At 47.4% G+C, this 16,326-nt stretch overlaps 1 long non-coding RNA gene across 1 annotated transcript; it reads left to right on the top strand.

The window, feature by feature from the left end:
- The first annotated feature begins 572 nt into the window (after positions 1 to 572).
- Positions 573 to 16,111, top strand: LOC139001316 (uncharacterized). Its single transcript, XR_011469945.1, has 3 exons — positions 573 to 753; positions 8,595 to 8,665; positions 15,532 to 16,111. It is a non-coding gene; the product is annotated as an uncharacterized lncRNA (long non-coding RNA).
- The last annotated feature ends 215 nt before the right edge of the window (positions 16,112 to 16,326 follow it).

The raw sequence follows: 16,326 nt of genomic DNA, 5'->3' as shown, positions 1-16,326 counted from the left end.
AGGTCTGGTGTCATTTTCCGGTGAATTATTTAATTATTGAAAAAGGGTATCAGACATTTATACTGTGTTCTAAGAAGTAGGAATAGTCTTTAACGTCATGTGAAGTGTTGTAAATGCTCTTATCCATTTTAATGCATTAGAAATAACTAAACTGAAATGCTGTAGAAATAATTGGCTGCTTTAAAAAATTCTCATGATATTTTTGCATTCTTTATGCATTTGCTCCCAAAACAGCCCTCCTCCATACTCATCCACCTCTAGCTAGCCAACTAACAAAACTCAGAAAGACATAATGGATGGGGTCAAGAGACCTGGGGTCTGTCTTGGTCTGCTTGTGCCACATTTTTCTTATGTGAGTGAGGATATTTGTATCCCTCGGAACAGTGAGAGGAATAAGTAAAATGTTCTGAGCTCATTAGAAAGGGAGTCAGCATGAACATTTTCTTTGTCTGCTAGAAAGGTGATTGATTCTGGCTTAAGTAGCCACTAGTATCAACGGAGAGAGTAAAGTTTGAGTCTCAAAATAGAAATGGTTTGAAATGCAGATTTTTATGTGCAGCTACTGTTTTGACAACCAAATCATTCCTTCTTTCTTTTGTAGGCTTTAGAATCCAAATTAGCAGCTTGCAGGAATTTTGCAAAGGACCAAGCATCACGAAAATCCTATATTTCAGGGAATGTTAACTGCGGGGTGATGAATAGCAACGGCACAAAGTTCTCTAGATCAGGGCATACGTCTTTCTTCGACAAAGGGTAAGTTTTGAAAGTTTTAAATAATTTCAAGTATTAAAGTTACACGTTATTAAATGAGCTTACTGAAGCTTTGAAAAGATAAACTCAGTTTGACAAATCTACCTGAAGCCTGTTACCATTCAGATCTCACAGGACATGAAATCTGTTGCTGTCTTCTGTCCCCATGGAGTCTGTTGCCCTGGGAACCCTGACTCTGAGCATCTGTCCTGGAAGCAGACGCTTGGAAGGCAGCAGTGCTAGGCTCTGCCTGTGATATAGTCCTTGTTCTCAAGGCACTTACAGGCTCATAGACTTTTCTGGCAAGTATAGAATGGGGCAAAAGTAGGTTTACAGTTGTTTGTATGGACAATAATAATACAAGAACAAACTGTTTTGCATATTCACAACTGTAAACCTACTTTTGCACCCCCCCCTCCCCCCCACCCCAGTGTTTGTTAAGGGTAGAAGAGAACACTAGTTATGTATACATGCAAACTCGGTAACGAACGTTCTGCCTGAAGATTTTAGAAAAATATAAAACCACTGGATCAAATATAGTTTAGGAGATACACATTTTGTATGATGTGAAGATGGTTTTTAGGGAATTGAGAAATTAAAAAAATTGTGTTAGGATTGAAGCCATGATACATCCTTTTTTTTAATTTCAGAGAGGAAGGGAGAGGGAAGGAGAGAGAAAAACATCAATGATGAGAGAGAATCATTGATTGGCTGCCTCCTGCACGCCCCCCACTGGGGATCAAGCCTGCAACTGGGCATGTGCCCTTGATTGGAATCAAACCCAGGACCCTTTAATACGCAGGCGACGCTCTATCCACTGAGCCAAACCAGCTAGGGTGTGATATATCTTTAATGCAAAAAAATTTCAATTGGTGCAGAAGTACATAAAATAAAAAGTAAATGTTTTTTGTTTTCACACTATTTTTACATTTTTATAGTTATTTTTAGTTATGTACAATTATATGTATCTTTTATAAGCTTTTAAGATTTATGAGATTATACTTCAGATATTCTTTAACATGCCTTATATGATTTATATTGCCAGTATCTTTTCATGTCAGTACATACTACTCTACCTCAATTTAAAAAACTAAAACATTGCATGGTTATACGATTTTATGGGTGTGCCTTAATTTAGGGAACTAGTTAAATAGTTAAGACCTGTGGTCTGGGGATGCTGACCACGTTACCCAAGGTAGCTGTTATTAGAACAACGACTGAGGCAGTGCCATCCCTTGGCACTGTCTCTGCTTTGAGTCGTAGAGGCTGCTCATTCTTGTCCTGTGAAAGCAACACAGATACAACTCTAGAAATTTTCCCAATTTCTTAAAGGAGCTTGTATGTTCTGCTTTCCTATGTAACTGTGGCATTTTTCCAGAGGGCCTGAGAGATTCTACCTTCATGTATACATATTTCTTCAAGGAGAGCATTCTAAAATACCAATATATAAATCAGAACTTTATTTTAACCATTGGGATTTCTCAGGGGGAGTAAGTATAACATTAATTTTCCTCAGGTTTAGGAGTTTCAGGCAACCTTGAGGAATGCTCATTTTTATACAATAATGATAAGTGGAATAAATAGGTATTTGACATTAAATTGCCATTTGCCCCAAACAATACAGGGATAGTTTAGGGGTGCCTAATTATTTTTTTCTGTAACCTGTAATTACCTCCAGTAGAGTAGTTATTAGTCTCTACCTGGAATCATGTTTCTTTCCTTGGGCACCTTATGATGTGAGAATAGGCATGGACTAGAAACAGGTCGGTTGGACAGATAGCTTTGCATGTAGAAAGTCCTTAGAACAGTCATGACGAAGGAGGAATTACAGTCAGTTCAGGCTCACTACTCCGGTCTTCGTTAGAGACTGGCTTCCATTTGACCCCTGATGCAGAGCACAGTGATTGCGCAGAGGTGAACCCATTCTTAGGCAGATGCAGAGGCTTCAGGTGACCTGGAACCAGGCGTGGGCCTTGGGCACTATGTGGAGCTCCGCCTCCCGCCCTCTGAGAAGCATCCTGGATGCAGTGCAGGCTTTATTCCTGCACTGCACCTGGAAATGTACCGCTCGATAGAAAGTTGCAGATGATATTTAATTTTGGTTTAAATAGTACACATTTTTAACTATTGTTTCTATTAAGAATTCAGTATGCTTTTGTGGGTTGGTCTTTCCTCAGGTGTTTAGTTTATATGACAAATAGGTTGCTTATACACACTCAAATATTAACCTATTGCTTAAGTTGCATTTGTCTAGTTGCCATATTCCTATAGCTCTCTTTTGTGGGGTTTTGCTGTGTTCTTACTTCCTTGCTGCTTTACTTTGATTCTGGCTTCCTTCTGACCCACCTGGCTTTTTACCTCTGGCCTTTCTTCCTGCAGACCTATCCTATGTAATAAACAAGGTGGCTGCCTATGACCAGGCTGGCAGGGGGTTAGTGAGGGACGACCAAATGACTGAACAGCAGGCTGCATGGGGCGACCAGGCCGGCAGGGGGGTGGCAGTTGGGGGTGACTAGGCCGGCAGGGGGGGCAGTTGGGGTGACCAGGCTGGCAGGGGGGGCAGTTAGGGGTGACCAGGCCGGCAGAGGGGGGGGCAGTTGGGGGCCACCAGGCCAGCGGGGGGCGGGCAGTAAGAGGTGACCTGGATGGTGGGGGGGGGGCAGTTAGGGGCGACCAGGCTGGTGTGGGGTGCACTTGGGGGTGACTAGGCCGGCACGGGGGGCTGTTAGGGGCGATTAGGCTGGCAGGGGGGCAGTGAGGGGTGACTAGGCCGGTGGGTGGGGCAGTTGGGGGCAACCAGGCCGGCAGGGGGGTTAGTGAAGGACGACCAAATGACTGAACAGTAGGCTGCATGGGGCGACCAGGCTCCGGGGAGAGTCATGAGGGGCGACTAGGCCAGCAGGGGAGGCAGTTAGGGGTGACCTGACCGGCAGCGAGAGGGGGGCAGTAAAGGGTGACCAGGTCGGCGGGGGGGGGGGGGGGGGGGGCGGGTAGGGAAGTTAGGAGCGACCAGGCTGGCAGGGAGGGGGCAGTTGGGGGCGACCTGGCTGGCAGCGGGGGGCAGTCAGGGCAACCAGGCTGGCAGGAGGGTAAGTTAGGGGTGATCAGGTCGGCATGCAGAGGCAGTGAGGGGCGATCAGGCCGGCAATGGGGCGGGGGGACAGTTAGGGGCGACCAGGCAGGCAGGTGAGCGATTAGGAACCAGCGGTCCAGGATTGAGAGGGATGTCCGACTGCGGGTTTAAACTGGCAGTCGGACATCCCCCAAGGGGTCTTGGATTGGAGAGGGTGCAGGCTGGGCTGAGGGGACCCTCTCCCGCCCCGTCCTCACACCCCCCCCCCCCCCCCCCCCGTGGACAAATTTTGTGCACCGGGCCTCTAGTTGGCTAGATTAAAAACCAGGATGGTATTTACCAGCTGCGAGAGGAATTGGGGAAGTATCCTAACTCTCTGCTCCATGATTAATGTCAGGTTAAAAGAAGAAATGCCAGTTCTTACAGACTGCAGCTTGCAGTTTCAGTGTGAGAAAAGCTCTTCATTTTGAAGTCTGGGCTCTAGGATGTGCCTGCTCTACCTCTTGCTCCTGGGCAGTGTCTGGAGCACTGGCACTAGCTTTACCGGCCTCCTAGGATCCTGGAGGAGCATTGTTTGGGGAGGTTAATCAAAGCCAGTTTGTGTGTGAGTGTGCATGTGTGTCATGCGCAGTGAGGCCTTGCTACATAAAACAGTATACCTTATTATTACATTTACTTTATAGGACTTGAAAATATTCTGTAAGTTCTGGTTATTGAGGGCTTCTTGGAATCAGGATTTTTATCTAGTCTGTGATCACCTCTGCAAGTTCCTAAAATATGGCTCGCTGGACCTACTTCCCAGGTGTTGCTCTGCTTCTTCCAACCACTAGGAGCCCTTAATCTGAAAAGATACAAATTCTGTGTAGTATAGTCATTTATATTATCTCAAAAATATTCTTTTTTTCTTCATAGCGTTTATTTAGTTTTCTGTGTATCACTTACCCTAATTTTGTAAGCCAGTCAGATTTCTTTTGGGGTATGTGTAGGTAGGTGGGCATACACTAATTTTAGGGCACAGTATGAAAATAGAATTTGCATTACTGTTTAATGTTTTTTCCTTTTTTTTATTAGGCAAGAAAAAGTCATATTTCCCACGTTGTTCATGGGTAACTGAATTTGTTTGCTGTGCTATTTCTTATTCTTTTTCAATCATGATGTGTGGTGGGAGACCCATTAACAAACTGTTTTCACTAACTGCATGGGGCTGACTGCTTTAACCAACTTACAGCCCATAAGTGAGCCTTCAAATTCCTGTTTGACTCACCTGTATACCAAAGTTGGTTCAGCTTTGCAAAACCAAACTGATGAGTTGTAGTGGTGCTGGGGCAGTTGTGAATAGCAGGCACTCGCTGTGTGGTCAGGTGCTGAGAGATGATGCAGGACTCGAGTGGGGGCACGGGTAACGGGCAGGTCCTGGGACCATATTTGAATGTCTTTGTGGGACTGGGTTCTTCCTGTTACCAATGTGTCTTGTTTTTTCAAAGCAGGCACTAATGACTACGGAGCCTTGCTGGGGGGACTCTCCCCTCTGAGAAACATTGGAATGATAGATGGAGACGTGTATAAGATCTGCCTTTCTTCTCAGTTTTCAGGAAGGCACATTTCAGTTTGTAGGGCCTGGGGCAAGGTTGCGAGCTGGCTGAGCTGCGAGGCTCCCATGGACCATCTAACTAGGAAGACGGGTCTGGAGTGTGTCTGCTGCCTCCTGCATGAGCGCTGGTTCACTCTCAGGCCTTTCTCTCCCGCCCTCTCAGGTGTCCTCCACTTGCTGCTTTGATGGATTTAGTGTCCATACGTCATCACTGTTGTGTTCTATTTATTGTCCTCCTGACTAGCTTATAAAGGTGCCCTTTTCACTTCTGTTGCCATTTTACAACTCACCTTAGTTTCTTTTCTCAGCTGGAGTCTCTGTTTTTCAGACTCTTTAACTAGATTTTGGTGGTAAGGCCATGAGACTTCATAGCTTCTGTAACCTGTTCACATAGATAATTCCCAAGATCTGTGTCCCACCCCTGCCTGCTCTCTTTCCATTCATTTCTGTGGTGTCCACTGGGACATTTCCTTTCAGCTCTTTTGCTGCTTCCTGAAACCAAATGTGAATATGGAGGTTTCTTTCCCCATTTCACAGCTTTGCAGTTTCCTGAAGGTGCCTCACCAGACACAATCCTACCTCTAGGGTCAGCTCTCTCCCTCTGGTCTTCTGCGTCCCACTTCTTGGCTCAGGAAAGAAGTGCTAGGTGAGGCCCTTGTTATTCTCTGTCTATTCTGTCCAACTTGCAAATCAGAATTTCCATTCCCATTCATACTGAGAACGACTCACCTAGCTTCTTGTCCTTTTGTATTCTGATCGCACTGCTTGTTTTTCCCACTAGAGCTGACTTGGGGTGGGAGCACCAAAGTGGTTGCTCACTGAGGGCTGTCAGGTCTCCTCTGGCCAGGAGGATGCTGGGAAAGGAGAATGGCCTGGCCATCTGGAGGCAAGTTATGAGCCCTGCTTCCCCATTGATGGGCTCGTAGGTGAACTCAGGTGAATGGCTGGACCTTCTCCTGCTTTGGTTTTTTGAGCAATAACAACAATGGGGATGGACTTTATGTTCTTTAAAGATCTAATTTGAAAATGCCAAATCTCAGTCCTAAGCCTGCACGTGGAGCCATCCTTATGGTCGCTGCTTTTGCACACCCCTGTGGAGCAGGTGCCAGGTTCTTCCTGGCACCCAAAGTGCTCCCTTTCTGCTGGTTTTGGGGGTGTCTGTAGTACAGCCTGCAGAATGTGGTGTTCACCTGTGTAAAGCTGAGGTTTGTGAGGCCTGCCTGGTTCTCCTTGGGCTTTGAGGAGAGGCGGGCATTGGTGGCTCTGGGACTAGTCAGACAAGTGACAGCTGGGCTTACTATGTGAGGGCTGCAGTGGCATATAGGATGGGGCCCCTACCCCCGGAGGAGGCACAGGCGGATAGCCTTGGGAGAGTAGGAGGGATGATTTCAAGTTTTCACATACGACGAGGCTCAAATATCAGGCCTCCCCTAGCCCTAAACAGAACACGGGTGTACAGCAGGGAGAAACGACATGTAGAGCCCTGTAGCTCTGTGTGGGTAGCTTGACTTCAAACTCGAAATCTGGACTCTGAGGTTATTTCCTCAGGCATTAACTGTTTCTTCAGAGTAACGTGGGGTCATTTAGTCAAGTCTCTTTTGCATGCCTGTTTCTCTGAGATTATACTCACCTCTTCAGTGTATGTAGCACTTATCTTTGTGGGGAATGTGAAGAATGAGTCTATACTCAACTCCCTAAACCCCTCTGATGAGTGGATGGCGGGGGGCAGTGGTGGGCAAGTGTGGTGAGTGCGGCCTTTTGCAATTCGCTGCATTTCCCAAATTGCTAGTGGGACACTTTCCTGGGAAGTTTTCCAGGACGGAGAGGCTGAAGTGGCTTCCTGAGAGGTTCCAGGCCTCGCACTCACCCCTCACTGCTTCCCGCGGCTGTGCTGCCAGATGGGTGGGCTGAGGTGGGCGCTCTGCATCCCTGGGCTCAGGTGCGCGGCCCTCCTTGTAGATCCTGTGCTGGGCTGGTTGCTCATGAGTCTGCAGAGCAGCCTCCCCAGCTGGCTTTGCTTGCTTAACAATGTAAAAAAGTTACTTTCCCCCTTTATTAAGATATTCATGTATATTGTAGGAGATTTGGAAAACAACAAAAAAGTATAAAGTAGTAAACAAAATTTACCCATAACCCAGAGGGAAGAAAAGTAACTTGTTAAATTTTATTTCTACAATATATATGATTTTATGTACATATGTGTGTGTGTGTGTGTGTGTGTGTGTGTATGTATGTATGTGTGAGTACCTCCACACATTCTAGAATTAGCTACACAGGTAGTAATGCCTATCTATATAAGGGGCTATAGTCTAGAACAGCCGTGGGCAAACTACGGCCCGCGGGCTGGATCCGGCCCATTTGAAATAAATAAAACTAAAAAAAAAAAAAGACCGTACCCTTTTATGTAATGATGTTTACTTTGAATTTATATTAGTTCACACAAACACTCCATCCATGCTTTTGTTCCGGCCCTCCGGTCCAGTTTAAGAACGCATTGTGGCCCTCGAGTCAAAAAGTTTGCCCACCCCTGGTCTAGAATCTAGAATATATATTATTTACACTTTTTCTTTTTTCTTCACATCATTTAACATATACAGTTTGGTAACCTTTTCCTACTCACCATTAATTACATTCTGAATATTTTCCCATGCTATTAAAGAACTGTGGAAATGGATTTTAAAAATATTTTTATTGATTTCAGAGAGGAAGGGACAGAGAGAGAGATAGAAACATCAATGGTAAGAGAGAATCATTGATCAGCTCCCTCCTGCACGCTCCCTACTGGGGATCAAACTTGCAACCCAGGCATGTGCCCTGACTGGGAATCAAACCATGATCTCCTGGTTCATAGGTTGACACTCAACCATTGAGTCATGCTGGTCGAGCGTGGGGAAATGGATTGTTAATGGTCGTATACTATTTTATCATTTAGTTGTGGCTGCAGTGGCCCGTGTGATGAAGCTGCCCGTAGTCTCATTACTGTAGGACCACTGAGTTCTCAAGTCTAACCAACTGATGCTCGAGGCAGCCACTCTGCCCTGGGCCGTCGGGATTCTGCTATGGGCCGGGAAGAGGGATAGTTTTAGAGAGCAAATGAATTTCTTGCTGTGTGTCAAGTGGTTTTAAATGACAGTCTCTCTTTTTCTTCCCCTTCCCTTCTCTGCTCTGTCACCCCCACAGGGCAGTAAACGGCTTTGACCCAGCTCCTCCTCCTCCTGGTCTGGGCTCCTCGCGCCCCTCGTCGGCACCAGGTATGCTGCCTCTCAGTGTGTGAGTGCCCAGCTTCCAAATGGGGGCTCTTGCCCTCCTCCAACAACCCAGGACACCCACGCCTCACCCTTCGGTGCCTGGGCCCAGCCCGTGGCTCTGTCTGCCTCCCTAGGGCTGGCAGAGAGAGGGCAGGCTGCATGCAGTGGTGGCTGCTGGGCCCTGCCCAGCCCCAGGACTGCGCGATATCAATACTGGCTATTTTCTCTTCTCGCCGTAGTGCCGTTGGTTTCACATGATTGCACTTTTGTGGGTCACAAAGTGATACGTACATGTATTACTTGGTCACTGGATGCAGAAGTACCCATTCATCATACCTGCCTCATAGCCCACCCTGCTGTACTGATAGGATTTAGTTGTATTTAGGACATTGCAAATCTTTTAGACGTTCTCTCCCAAATCAGGTCAACGTGTGCCCTCCTGAGCTCCCACCCAAGCACCTTTGTGCTCATGATCATGTGTTTGTCCCCAGCTCCACCCCACACAGCTGGGCCTGTTGCTGGCAGACAGTCAGGAAGGTCACTGAATTAGGGAACACAGTCTCATTACCCTAGGACCACTGAGTTCTCCAGTCTCATTACTGCGCCTTGTGATTTTACTTCAGCAGTTAGCATTCCATAGCTTGGCCTCCCAGAGCAGGAGCCTGTGGGGCCTGGGACAGACAGCTGGGCCTCTGCTGTCTTCTCCTCCGTGTGCCTCAGACGAGGGTGGAGGTGGTGGCAGCCACCTACCAGCTTTCTGGTCCTTCAGTTAAATGACAGCTTCACAGCTTTTTGGTTTTGTTCTGCAGGCCTCTCCAGTTGTGTTAGGAAGGACTGAGTGGCCTGATGCCGGGGGCTGGCTGGTGCCAGCTCCTGGGGGGCAGACTGACCCCAAGTGGTTATCCCTGTGCATCCTTTGATTACTCTCATGCTGCATTTACTGTTTACATTTGTTTTTTTGTACATAGGTTTGTAAACATTATTGCCCAAGATATTTGTAAATAACTTGGGCTTTGTAGCTTTTATTTATTCAGAACTCATACGGCATGTTAATGACTTATGATGGTGTCCTACTCTGGGCGACTGTATAGAATCATCATGTGGTTAAAAAAAAAAAAAGAGAAAGTACTTCCCCTCCAAAAAATCTTTTAATGTGGAAACAATAAATTTCACACAAAAAAGTATCAAGGTTGCGTTATTGGGTCCCCGCCATCCTGTGGGAGAAGAGCTGGAGTTACACAGCCAGGTTCCGATGTCGCTTCTGCTCCGACATGGGACATGTGGGTGGACAGCAGCGCGGAGTGGGCAGAGGCAGTTCAGCAGCCTCCGGAGAAGTCTGATGCTCGAGCAGGTGTGCTCAGGCCGGTCCTCATAGCTGAGTCTCCGGGGCAGCCTGAGATGGCCCCGCGCCTCATGCAAACCTGGAGGGAGGACCTGGACTTTGAGGGAGGCCACTCGCAAGGTCACAGGGTAACTGCGATGGAGCCAGGCGCTGGCCCTTCTCTGTGCTGCCTGTCATGATGTGTGTGGTGTCCTGGGAGTAGAGGTTACTCGGGCCTGGGCTTTTCTCCTATCCCTCAGGTTGATGTTGGCAAGTGAAAGGAGGTGCCCGATGTTTGCAAGACATAGGTGACTGGACTTGAGAAATGTACAGACATAGGAGTCAGTACGAATGTATCACGTTCTGAACATTGCTTATAACAGAGCAAAACCAGGATAGTGTGTAGTTTTAAAACTAAATAAGTGAAAAGTAAGTGAATCAAGTTCCTAAGGGAATACTGAACTTTAAGGAGGATACATTAAAAACTTTCTTCTGCCTGCTAATATGTGGGCAGGAATACTTCTGTTAGTTGTTCCTGGAGGTTTTGCTGTGAGCTGCCTCCCGAGAGATGTTTCCAGGGGGGTGTGCTGTGCCCAGTTGAGCTGTGGAGCAGGCGAACGGAGAACTTCAGGCCTCTTTCTGATGGGCGGCAACTCGCAGCTTCTTTCCCTATCATTGAAGCAATTGGATTAGACCAGAGGCTGAAACGTTTAGCCAGACCTTTGTTAATGCAGGGACCCCAGATCTAACACATAAGAGCAGAGCTACTCTGGTGAAAGCAGCGATGAGTTCTGGAGCCCTGAGTCGTCGTCCCTGGCTCCCAGTGATTTCCCGGTTCCTTCTTAGCTGAGCACCCCTGGAATCGTCTCATCCCGATGGTCTGTCAGTTCAGTCAGGTGGTGGCAGGGGAGGCCCTGGCTGCAGAGGCCCAGTGTCATCCCCGGATGTCATCTCTGCTTCGGGTCCAGGAGAGCAAGGGCCAGGCGAGTGAAAGGGCAGGAACACGCTGCTGGGCTTTATAGCAACAGCTGCCCTCGGCGTATGACCCATGGGGAAGCTGGATGACTCCCCTGGCCTCAGTTTCAGCTGTTTGGATGATTTGGTTAAATGCTCAGCTAGAACATTTGCTGCTGACACGAAAGCTACCACATTCTGTTTGCTCTTCTAGCTAAAGATTGCCTAGCAGGCTCCTGCCTCTGAGTGGGTTCTCTTCCTGGGGCCGACCCATGCCTAGGTCTGCCTGGCCCTCGCTGAAACTTTTAGGGGTGATCCCTCCCCTGAGCTGGGTCCACGGGTGGTCCCCCTGCTTGGAGGGGGTGAATCTTCAGGTGGTGAGTCCTCTTGCCTCCAGATACTGTTCTCTCACCACCCGTCCCATCCCTCGCTCCTGAAATGCATGAGAGTAGGAGTGAGTGCTCCACTGCCTTTCAACCCGGAGGGTAGGAACTACGCCCAACCAACTCGGCTGAGGTCTGAAGCCAAAGCTGGGCGTATGCGAGTTAGGTAGGCAGCCTGAGAGGAGGTGGGCTGGCTTACCTGTTTACAGAAGGGAAGGTGGGCCCGGAGTGTTGGTGACTGGCCTGAACTCACACAGCTAGTCCATAGCAAAGCCAGGGTTGGAAGTGAGCTCTCTTTCTGCTCTGTTCTCCGCTTTCCCAGACTTGAGGCCTCGTTGCCCTGACTCTGTCTTGTGCCTCGAGATGAGCTGCTGTGGATGCTGGGAAATGTGTGGGGCAGGCACAGCCTTTGCAGCAGGAGGAATGTGATGCACCCCCTCCGCTTCCAATTCTGTACTTGAGTATTGACTGTGCTGCTCTCAGCAGCTGTTGCAGAAGGGCCATTAGCATCTCTGAGAGCCAAGGTGGGAATGGTACCTCTGGGGCAGGGGAGGTGTCCTGGCGTGGAGCCTCAGCTTTAGGGAGCATCTTGCTAGCAGCGGTTCTTAACCTGTGGGTCCCGACCCCTTTGGGGGTCGAACGACCCTTTCACAGGGGTCGCCTAAGACCATCGGAAAACACATATATAATTACATATTGTTTTTGTGATTAATCACTATGCTTTCATTATGTTCAATTTGTAACAATGAAATTGGGGGTCACCACAACATGAGGAACTGTATTAAAGGGTCGCGGCATTAGGAAGGTTGAGAACCACTGTGCTAAAGCCACGTCGTCCTGCCTGGCCAGCACAAACAGCCAGTCCGGCTGCTGGTGGGACTGAGCCCAGAAAGGGGATGGGTCCAAGCAGTCAGTTTTCTGTTTGCCTAGATTAGAAGATGCTAAAGGAGCCTTTTCCTCCTTCCAATATTTATTTCAAGGAGTTTTCTCTCTACTTTTGCCCCAAAGGTTGAAACAAATTGAGAAACGCTAGCTTGGCCTTCAAAATTTAGCTGTTACTTGAATCATTCTTAAAAATGGGAGTAGGGGAGGAGGCATCTTTGTAAATCTTCTTATGACTTAAAGCATCTTATCTGAAAACTGGTCCTATGACTAAAAATAGGACCTGTGGGAATACAGTCACCTTATTTATTTATTTATTTATTTATTTCTTTTTAAATATGTTTTATTTATTTTTTACAGAGAGGAAGGTAGAGGGATAGTTAGAAATATTGATGAGAGAGAAACATCGATCAGCTGCCTCCTGCACGCCCCCTACTGGGGATGTGTCCGCAGCCAAGGTACATGCCCTTGACCGGAATCGAACCTGGGACCCTTCAGTCCGCAGGCCGATGCTCTATCCACTGAGCCAAACCGGTTAGGGCTACAGTCACCTTTTTTAAATGTTAAGGACAAACAATAACCTGGAGTAAATATTAGTTTAACAGACTCCCTTGGTAAGATAGCACATGTGAAGAGGCAAATGTGAGAACAGAGCAAAGCGTAGAGAGCTGGCTGGGGGACCAGGTGGGTTTGTGCCATGTGGGTTATGGTTTGCAGTTATGTTAGTTGCCTGTCAGCTCTGAAGCCTTCACCAAGCGAAACGCGATGCAAACTGAATAGGAATTTAGCTTGTTTACTTTTGGGGAGTTTGTAATCAGGTGTCAAGTTTGACTAGTGCCCATTAAAACGCGGAGGTCCTGCCTGGTTGTGGGTGCTGGTGGAGGTCTGGAGGGTGCCGGGCAAGCAGGCCTGGCACAGTTTGGATAAACAGTCAGATGAGTGTCATCCAAATGAGCTAGGGCCCTGTTGCTCCCTGTCGGTTCATGATGGAACTGAGAAACACTTTTTCTGGTTAAAAAAAGGTGATTGTTTTAACTAGGAAAAAATCCCAGCGAATCCCACTGTCATCTAGACTTTAGGGCATACACCTCTGCATTTTTGGTGTCACTAAATTATTTTCTTTAAGTCTCGAGTCTTACATAAGCTATACAAGCTCTTTCTACTTTAGGGATGACGTCTCATGGCACTAAGAACAAGTAGGCCCAGGCTCCACCCCAGCGCCAGCCCCGGGGGGAGCGCACATCAGTTCACAGAATCTCAAACCAGCAATTATGCGCACCTTATTTTGTGAACCGTTAAGAAATGTGCCAGTATGCCGAAACCGGTTTGGCTCAGTGGATAGAGCGTCGGCCTGCGGACTGAGGGGTCCCAGGTTCGATTCCGGTCAAGGGCATGTACCTGGGTTGCGGGCACATCCCCAGTAGGAGATGTGCAGGAGGCAGCTGATCGATGTTTCTCTGTCATCGATGTTTCTAACTCTCTATCTCTCTCACTTCCTCTCTGTAAAAAATCAATAAAATATATTTAAAAAAAAAATGTGCCAGTAGAACTGTGAAAATGCTTATCATTTTGACTTTTTATATTTATTGAGGATTCTTTAAGATTTTAGACAGGTTTTCATCACATCACACTTCATATACAAAAAGGAAACTGTGAGACGTGGCTACGACTTCATGTTGTGAACCACTTCTGACGAGTTGTCCTTGCAGTTTTCCAAGCAGTGTTGTCCTCTGGGTCCCGGTGAGCGCTGGTGATGCCGTGTTTCTGAAAAGATGTTCTGTCGATGGCTCCAGAATTTTCTTGAAGGCTGCTGGTATCCGTTCTGCAGGATCTGATGCTTGGGGTTTATTGACCTTCCTCTGACAGCCACATCACAGCTGCCACCTACTGGTGGCACTTGTGAGACGCACGAGTTCACATGTGAGAACACGGGTGTCTTAGGGCCTATGCAGGATGGCATTTTGTAGGAGGCAGTGGCTCTGCTTGGATGCTTGTCAGACTCGAGTTTAATAGATGCCATTTTACATCTTGAATGAGGCTTCATGACATCCTGTCAGTGGGGATGAAGTCCATTATTGGGGGGCTACTTGGAAAAAACAAATAGATCTGTGTTGTAATGAGTCAAACATGGAATTCTAGTCTTGGGAAGGGTTGAAGGACATGGTCACACTTCCGTGTGTGGTACACAGGTACTGGAATTATCGTTAACATTGTCTTTGAAAGCTGGCATCATGCCCATATACCCTTATTGAAAGTTTTGCATTAGATTTCTGTCAATTGTATGAGACACGTCACAAGATTTGCTAGATTCCCAAACGATACGAGGCTCCACTAGGAGTGGGCACCCCATCTGGTCCTGACAGCTGGCACAGGGTCCAGCACTCTAGCAGGTGCTCAGAACTTGGTACAGATATGAGTTCCCAGTGACTAGAACCGATGGTGCAGGGGACTCCCTTTGGGTCTCAGTCACAGGCTTCCCTCTCAGACCTGCCTGGAACTTTCTAGATCCCAGCCTACGGCCTGTTCCTGTGTGGGCTTTCTAAGGGGGTGAGGATGAGACAGGAAGTGGTGGTTGACAGCTTTGAGCTCTTTCTTCTCCAGGCTTGACACAGAGCATTGGTTTCAGGAGGCAGGGGCCATGGGTCAGTCCTGCCCAGAGCCACAGGGGGCTCCTGTGAGAGGATGCCACAGCTTGTCTTCAGGCTCACACTTCATCTTAGCGCGGTTTCCAGGGATGGGGAACTGGTGACAGGAAGGAAAGGTGACATCAGTTACACCCTCAGGCCAGTCCCACTAGGACTATAGGTGTGCTATTCCTACTGACGCGGTTTAAAATAATTCCCGAGTGGATGCATTAAAAAAGAAAGCCTAGGATGTGGCAAGGGCAGACAGCGTGAAGAGCTGCATGTTAACACCTTTCGCACCGCTCACGAGCTTTCTCGTGTTTCACGCGCCATCTGTTAAGGACCGCTCACGAGTGTTCTCGTTTTTCACGCGCCATCTGTTATGGACCTTAGATGTCAACACACTGTCTTGTCCACATCGAATGAAGCGATCTCATTGGTGGAAACCGTGCAGGTCAATCTACGAAAAACTATATAATTGCACGAACCCATAAAGCATTGCAGTTACATTGTATTTTGGTCATTCGAATAGTCTTCGTCTTCAAGTTCCTGGTGCTTTTAGAAATGCCCTCTCTCAGAAAAAGGAAGGAAACCAACGAAACGGATACACTTCCTTTCGTGTTGTTCCATTCTAAGGAAAACGATGAAATGGACAAAAAAAGTAGTGCTGCACCGTATAAACTGTGGACTTTTCAATTCATTTAGAGTGTACAACGTCCTCAATCCACAAGCAAAAATGAAGTATAAACAGTTTCTGCTATCGGTGGCGAGAGACTGGATAACGGATGACAATAATGAAGGCTCTCCGGAACCAGAGACAAATCTGTCCAGCCCTTCCCCTGGGGGTGCAAGGGGAGCACCTCGTAAAGATCCACCCAAAAGGCTGTCAGGTGATATGAAGCAGCATGAACCTACGTGTATTCCAACGAGTGGAAAGAAAAAGTTTCCTACGAGAGCCTGTAGAGTTTGTGCCGCCCATGGAAAAAGGAGTGAATCTAGATACTTATGTAAATTTTGTTTGGTCCCTCTTCATAGAGGAAAATGTTTTACGCAGTACCATACGTTAAATAGTACTAGGAACTTCAATTGTTTGTTTTTGTAAATAAAAATGTTATAATTATTGCAAAACAACACCTAAAGTGCATTATGATCTGTAGTTATGATGGTTTAAATAACGTGCAGTTTGCCCCAAAACATGCGGTCCCTGGCGTATGTCTTCGAGATTTCTATGCGGCACGAAATGTGTTAAAACCCCCGCCTCATCTCAACAAAAGGACAGGCTTTCTCAAGTCTCGCCTGGTCTCTTCCTCACGATGAACCCTCTCCTGGGTGGCAGCTGGCCAGCAGCTTTAGTCTTTGACACAAAGCCCAGCTCCCATGAACTGTCTTCCTTGTGCTGTCAGTGCCCGTCAAAGGTTTTATGAACTACCTTTCCTGAGACTACGCAGCGGTGGCTTGTTTAGTAAGGAAAGGTTCCTTATGGCTGGCATCTCTGGAGTC

The sequence above is a fragment of the Myotis yumanensis genome, unplaced genomic scaffold (genome assembly GCF_028538775.1).
Source record: "Myotis yumanensis isolate MYYU_CA2020_CCGP unplaced genomic scaffold, mMyoYum1.0.hap1 SCAF_373, whole genome shotgun sequence".
Taxonomy (NCBI): Eukaryota; Metazoa; Chordata; class Mammalia; order Chiroptera; family Vespertilionidae; genus Myotis; species Myotis yumanensis.
This window is presented reverse-complemented; position numbering and strand designations above follow the sequence as displayed.